Raw genomic sequence first — 7682 nt, forward strand, 5'->3', positions numbered from 1 at the left:
CCCAGGGCCTCCACATCCCCCTTCCATTGAGTGCCTTCACTGTGCTACTTCTGATTTGCCCTTCTTGCCAAGAATGTGACATTGCACATTATATATTATGCTTCTGCCCTTGGTATAGTCTTTCATGCAAGGCTGCTTTTATAGAAGTAACCAAGAACACTACAGTGGAGTGCTGACCAGTCCATCTGTATGGACTGTGTGGAGAACTCTACTGAGTACACCTGTGCCAAATACTATAGACTCCCAGGCTTCTTTTCTGTTTAAGAAGATGAAATGTGATTTCGGGTTCTTGCACTCTAGAGCTCTTCCCCAAAATCACAATGGTAGATAGGATGGAAAATATAGGAGGTTTGAAACTCCTTTTAGAGAACTTGCTTGGACAGCGTGAAAAATTGAGTAATGCATGGCTGGGTAGGGAAGATGAAGAAACTCCCTACGTGATTGGTACATCCCTAAGAAATTAATAAACCTCTGGTTCACACACCTGTATGGTTGCTTATATGCTCAGTAGCTCTTGCTCACGTCAGAAGCTCTTTTAATGTTAGAAATTGGGAGCTGCAGATGATGATCTTTCCTGACGTGCTTGTTAACTTCACTCTCACAAGTATTGTGTGCCTATCATATGAAATGCACTTTTGGAGATGCAAAGTGGAATAGTAGTGTAGATATACAACTGTCTATCTTAGAAGGCAGACTGTGTAAGTGTTATGCTACAAATACAATGAGAGAGGGATACTGATTACACTTGCTGAAAGATGGAAGGAATAAAGTAGGTTCCTGGAAGATCTGTAGGAGTTAGATTTACAAAGCCCTGGAGAAAGGACTGTGTGCTGTCATCAAAGGGGAGGGGAAATGCTTTGGCAATGTGGAAAGGGCACCAATTGAATTTAAGAGTTTTTCAGTGAATGATAACTTTATTGTAAGTGAAATATGGAGGGAATTAAAACAAAAGAGGAGAGTTATGGCAAATGAGACTGGAAAGGCAAATTCCTGCTGCATTAAGGAGAGCTTTAATGCTAAGCAAAGCAGTTTATATTTAAGGAAAACTATAGTGAGGTACTTCAATGTTTTGCCCATTAAATTTTTGCCTGGCTGAAACCATGAATGGACTTTATTTAGCTTTTTGCCTCTGCCCTGCACATGATAAAATTGGGGAAGGAAACCAAAAGACGATCACCCAGCAAGGAGCTATTGAAATAATCTTGGCAGCAAACAGAAGAACCTGCTCTGGAGCCATGGACATGGAAGAGATATTCCAGAGGGAACCTCTGCAGGGCTATCATAAGGTAACAGATAAGAGGGATCATTGAGAAGCAAAGAGACCAAGAGGATTAATATTTATATGGGTGAAAATTGTTGATTTTAACACCAGAATTAAAAAAAAAGATTTATTTATTTGAGAGGCAGAGTTACAGAGAGGCAGAGGCAGAGAGAGAAGAGAGGTCTTCCCATCTACTGGTTCACTCCCCAAATGGCCACAATGGTCGAAGCTGGGTTGATCTGAAGCCAGGAGCTTCTTCCAGGTCTCCCTCGTGGATGCAGGGGCTCAAGCACTTGGGCCATCTTCCACTTCTTTCCCAGGGCATAAGCAGAGAGCTGGATCAGAAGTGGAGCAGCCAATGCCCATTTGAGATACCAGTACTGCAAATGGCAGCTTTACCCACTATGCCACAGGGGTGGCCACATGTCATCAGAATTCTTAGAGCAATAACTGCTTTTATTTGTAGATGAGGTCTTAAGTCTTGATGGTAATGAAAATAATTACAGAATACTTTGCATAGGAAGTTAAGAATTAGGACACAGAGGTGAAGAAGGGAGATATTTGGAGAGTAAATCAAAGGGCCTAATAAGATGGTAGAAGACTGGAAGTGAGAAGATGGCCTTTGAGAAAGTAAACAGACTAAGTGGCAAAAACGTTCTTAAGAACAGGGGTACTGGGTCCACATTTTTAAGGATGTTTACTATGTAGTACTATAATTTAACCACCTTTCATCTTTCCACACCTGAGAAATGAGAAATGATAGTCCTTGCACATAAAAAATGCCCAAGGGGAGTGGTGTTACAAAAAAAAAAAGTTATGAAAAGTCATCTTGCACCTCAAGATTCAGGTGGTATGTAAAGGTGGAACACAGGCAACTGAAAGTTTGGCAGGAATAGGAAATCCAAACTGCAAGACCAAGTAACAGAAATTATGATTTTATCATTGGTCTTCCAGATGGACAAAGTTTAACAGAAACTAAAACCAATGTATACATTAGCATAGACAGGTTGCCCTCAGCTAGCATGTATTTGTACTTTTTTATACACTACACATAGTTTATATATAAATTTACATGAGATAAAGACAGAGACCTATAGCAAGAGGAAGGGAGTTCATACCCAATGGTTCATTCCCCAAATGCTCACAACAGCTAGAACTGAGCCAGTGCTGGAACTAGAAGCCGGGATTACAATCCAGGTCTCCCACAAGGGTGGTGGGAACCAAGTTACTCGAGCCATCACTGGTACCTCCCAAAGTCTGCACTGGCAGGAAGCTGGAGTCAGGAGATGAAGTTAGGGATCAAACTCAGGCACTCTGATGGCAGTATGTGGGCATCTTACCCACCTGCTCCTAAATTGCACTTTCTGTAATAATATATATTTTAAAAATCACTCTTTGATTGCCTTACCAAAAACTTTTAACTCAGACCTCATGTTTTCCTTCACCTACCTATACATCACCATCTCTGTACTACCAATTCAACCCTAAAGAAACTGTGAAGCTGTATAAAAGATAACTTTTTAGACTTTTCTTATTTGCCCTTTTAGCAATTTTGGTGCCATTGACTAATCTCTCCTGAACCCCCCTGTTCCTTTGGTTTCCATGCCAACAGGGTGTTCATATTCTTCCTGTCCTTCAGGACGCCTACTCTCAATCTCCTTTATGGAATTTACCTTCCCTACTCACCTATTGAATATTATTATGCTTAGCTATATCCTGGGCTTAATTCCTTTCTCATTTTATTCTACACCTGTAGACTCTATTTTATACTAATGGCCCTAAATACCATCTTATGTGGTATATCTTAAGTGGCTTGTAAACCTGCACATCTTCCAGAACTTTAGATCTATGTGTTCAGGTACTTTGTCAAAATCTCTCTTGCTACACTTTATAATTATATAAAACTCCACATTTCTGTGGGTGACCGCCTTCCACATCCAGAGAGCACCATGCTCTGTATCGTTGTCACAGCTAGGTACTGCTCTCCACCTATGTTGCCATTACATAAGTCTGGGCCACATTCTTCTCTAGACAATGATAGAAGACTCTTTGAATCATCTCCACTTCCTCCTTCGCTCTAATGCAAAAAGATCTCTCCAAATACTCATCTCATCATAGTACTCTCTTACCTGAAGGCTTCTATGGCGCCACATTACCATTGGAAAAAGTATATTCATCATTTTCACAAGGTTTTTCCATGTTTTGGCCTTTGAATTTTCAAGATCACCTTAGCCACTCTCCTTTACATTCTATTTTCCAGAAAAGATTCTATTCTGAAATGTGTTTCTTTAACTATGGCCTTGACACATATGGTTAGTTCCCTTTATCTTCAATGTAATTGTAATCCTTTACACTTATTTCTGATCCCGTTAACTCTTTTAACCTTTCAGAGCTTTATGTAACACACCACTTTCTTTAGAACAATTTCCTTGACTACAAATTAGGATGAGTTGCCCTTCCAGCTTTTCTTCAGTAGCATTCATCATACTCTAATAAATTACTTCTTAATTTTTGTTATCCCTACCAAATATAACTTCCTGGCAAAGAAAGGTTATCTTGTTCACGATTGTTACCTCAGAAGTCAGGAAAATGCCTAAGGATGTTATTAAGTGCTCAATAAAGATGTGTTAAATGAATTCACACTATGATGAGAAGAAGCAGAATTTGCAAAGAACATGGAATCACTTCTTGACCTCCTGAAACTGAGATTCCTGTTTAGATACCTTTGAGAAAATGACACCTGGTCTTTGTAAATGTGATTGTAAATTTAACAGAGGAAAGGAAAGATTAAACTATACAAAAAATAAAGGCAGGAAGAATGGAAGGAGGGAAGGAAAAGGGAGAGAAAAAAACTCTGTAGATGAAGTCATGTTGGCCAGTTGTTCCAACAGTGAAGATGTGTGCGTAGGTAGATATGGATAGATCTCTCATTAGAATCAGTATTCAAGTGTACCCTTGGTCATTCACTCGATCATGATCATGATGACTTCAGTTTCCCTCCTTTTCTACTTTGTTTTCCTCCATTGAAAATTTATGATGAAGTAAAGCTCATTTAAAATTTACTTTCACATTTAATCCAGTAGAAATACATAAGAATTCCCATCACATTTTCCTGGGTCAATAATAAAGTATCTTTTCAATTCTGTTTTAAAAAATCGCTAGTGTCTAAGGACTCCAAATCTATGAAATCTATACAACAGTTAATAAATCCTAGCATAGCTTTTCTCTGGAAGTAATGTTTTTAACATTTTCTAGAAGAATAAATATACAGGAACACTTAGAAAATGATGGATTGTCACTACAAAAATTAATTAAAATGCATTGTTAAGCAAGAGTGACAAAAATGATTTTATAATAGAATGACATGGTCATTGTATAAATCAGCTGACTTGACTGGTTTCTGTTGTTGTTGCTGAGGGATCTACAGAGAAGAAAGCTCCTTTTCCTGTCCTGACTTCAGGAAGTAGAGACGAACATCATGATCGTAAACAGCTGTGCCACCTTACACATTTGTCACCTATCAACCTCAAGGGAGATAGGAAAAGCTTATCTGTTGGGACTATTGAAGGATGTTAACATCTACATTGTCCAAAGAGGTGGAATATTCTTTCTATACTACAACAAGTGGAAGTGGCCTAACCAAAGGAGAAAGTCATAGTTTAGGTGAAATTGAGGAAAAGGTGGTCACTTGGGCTTTCCTGAGAATCAGAAATCTGGATCCCTTCTATACACGGTTTTGTGGCTAGGTGGATGATTGGAGGATGCCTAGGAGATTAGCCTCTAAGTATTTTATCGATGAGAGCTGAGACCAGGGCTTCTGTGATAGAATGCAAGGTTAAAATATGACTGTCCAGAGTACCCAGGGTGAGGTGATGGCAGATGACCCATTTGATGCATTTGATAAAATGTTTTTAGCAAACAGATCAAATGGTGCTTATTGCTATATATATATATATATATATATATATATAGCGTTTGGAGAGTGACACAAAGGGCCTAGTAAGACGGTAGAAGCCTGGAACTGAGAAGATGGCCTTTGAGAAAGTAAACAGACTATATATATAATATATATATATATATATGTATCTCTCTCTATATATATATGTGTGTGTGTGTATATATATATATATATATATATATATATACAGCTACAGCCTTCATTATCTGGGACCATGCTTTGAATTTCAATAACATGAAATTAATTGTACTCAGGTGCCACTGAGCAAATTCCTAGCTCTTTAAAATGGAAAAAAAATAGAAAAAAGAATTAAGACACTTCATGGAATTAGAAAACAATCCATTTTTAAGTTATGATGGATAATCGGCACTTCAGAAATCCGATATCAAAGTTCCTCGGTTCTATACCTGATTCTGCTCCTGATAGCAGCCTCCTGCCAGTGCAGAACCCGGGATGCAGCAGTTATGGGCTATGTACTGACTCTTGCCACCTTTGTGGGAAACCTAGCTGTGTCCCCGATTCATGACTCTGGCCCTGGTTCAGCCCTAGCCATTTTTTGGTGAGTAAACCAGAAGATGGGAACCCTCCCTCTCTCTGTCTTTCAAATATAGTATTTTAAAAATAGATTATATGGATTGTCTTTTAGCCAGAAATTCTGTTACTAGAAATTTATTCTAAGAAAATAAATTGATTCATTTATTCATTTGTTCACTAACTCATTCACACAGTGGATATTTTGTTAATTTTATATTTGACTATAAAACACTAATGTATAGTAAGGCACATTCACTGAGTTTATGAAATTTACATTCTGGTAAACCATAGCAAGCATTTTTAAGATATTTAAAAGTTACTCTAAAGGAACTAATAACAAAAGCAAGAGAATGGCAATTGTCTGTTAGATAAGATATCCTACTCTTAGGATCATGCCGTTTAAAGGGAGACAACAGTTAAAAAGATCTGGCCATGTGAGAGCTGTGTGAGTTAATAACTTTCCAAGCCATAAGAAAATATGTATGAAAACTCCAAGACAAAAAATAAAATGAAATATCTGAAGAACAAAAGGAAGATCCATCATCACTGAGTAAGTTGGGTAAGGAGGGGTTGTTGCACATACTAGTGAAGACATTGGCACAGGTAACATTCAGATTCTATGGGCCTTTTCTAGCCATGTAAAGGAGTTTGGGTGTAATTCTAAGGGTAATGAAAAGTCATTATTGGGTTATAAAAAAGCAAGTAAAAATGATGAAACAGGATTTATATTTGGACAAGTTCACTCTGGGAGCTTTGTAAGAAATGGAATGGAAATGGAAGTAGATGCTGCCTGTAGCATCCTTTATAATAACAAATAATTTTAAAACAACAAATACTTTTCAATAGGGGATTACTCTGAATCATAATAGGCTGTCATAATCTACATATACTGATATGAGAAAATTCCTACAATTTTTGAGAAGTATGTCATAGATGGGTGGCTATGTATGTGAGTGTGTGTGTACAAATGCTGGAAGAATGTTCACAAAAAATATAGTAGATAGAGTTGAACTCACTCACCCCATCATATGAAATCAGTGAGATATTGGGATGAATTTATATTTCATTTGGTCATTTTTCTATGCAGTATTTATGAATTAGTATACTTTCTACCATTAAAAAAACCTTCATTTTAGGGAAAAAAGGGAATCTCTACATAGGAAAAAAATCATTTAAGTCTTTTTATACTCTCCAATTTCCTACATTTCACTACTTTTGGTTATTTTTTTAATGTGAACTGATATTCTTTTCTAGAAAAATACATATCTGCATTCTTGTCCATCCAACCTATTAGCTCAATCTAAGCACATTGCTCTTCTGACAAAACATATGGATTCATAATAATTCCCCATTAACTATCAATGGACAAAGAATACACATCTGGGTAAAATCTCGCCTGTTCCTTCAGGAAAGAAGTCTAAATTTAGGCTGTCTCCGTAAGCCGTAGTCCTCGTAACTCAAAGAACCTAGAAATTTTTCATTAAAAGAGACCTGTTTTTATCTTCCGAGGCTAGGCTAGCTCCCACGTTTTATCCCGAAGGACTGACTGGTAAAGATTACAAAGTGGCTTCAGCATCAAACTCCTGAGTCCTCTTCCAGCAGCGTTATCTTAGACATACATGACTACTACACAAGTCCTGGGGCGTCTGAAGGTTGTTTGAGCATATTTTCTAAAAGGGCACTACTTTCTTGTTGCTGTCTGTTAAATATTGTAACATTTTACTATGGTAAAAGAAAGTAATTTACCTGGAATTACAATCTACCTGGTAGATTTTTCATCCCTCCAAAAAATGGGAAATAGTTTTTCTCTCTTCTAAGTGCTAGATGCTGTCTCTCCTGCTCTTACCATTTGATGACCCCATCCCTATAACACCTTTTCTTTGGTTTCTCATTGAAAATAGCTTAGCCTTTGTGCTTTCTTGCCCTTGT

This window comes from Oryctolagus cuniculus, chromosome 3 (genome assembly GCF_964237555.1).
Source record: "Oryctolagus cuniculus chromosome 3, mOryCun1.1, whole genome shotgun sequence".
NCBI lineage: Eukaryota > Metazoa > Chordata > Mammalia > Lagomorpha > Leporidae > Oryctolagus > Oryctolagus cuniculus.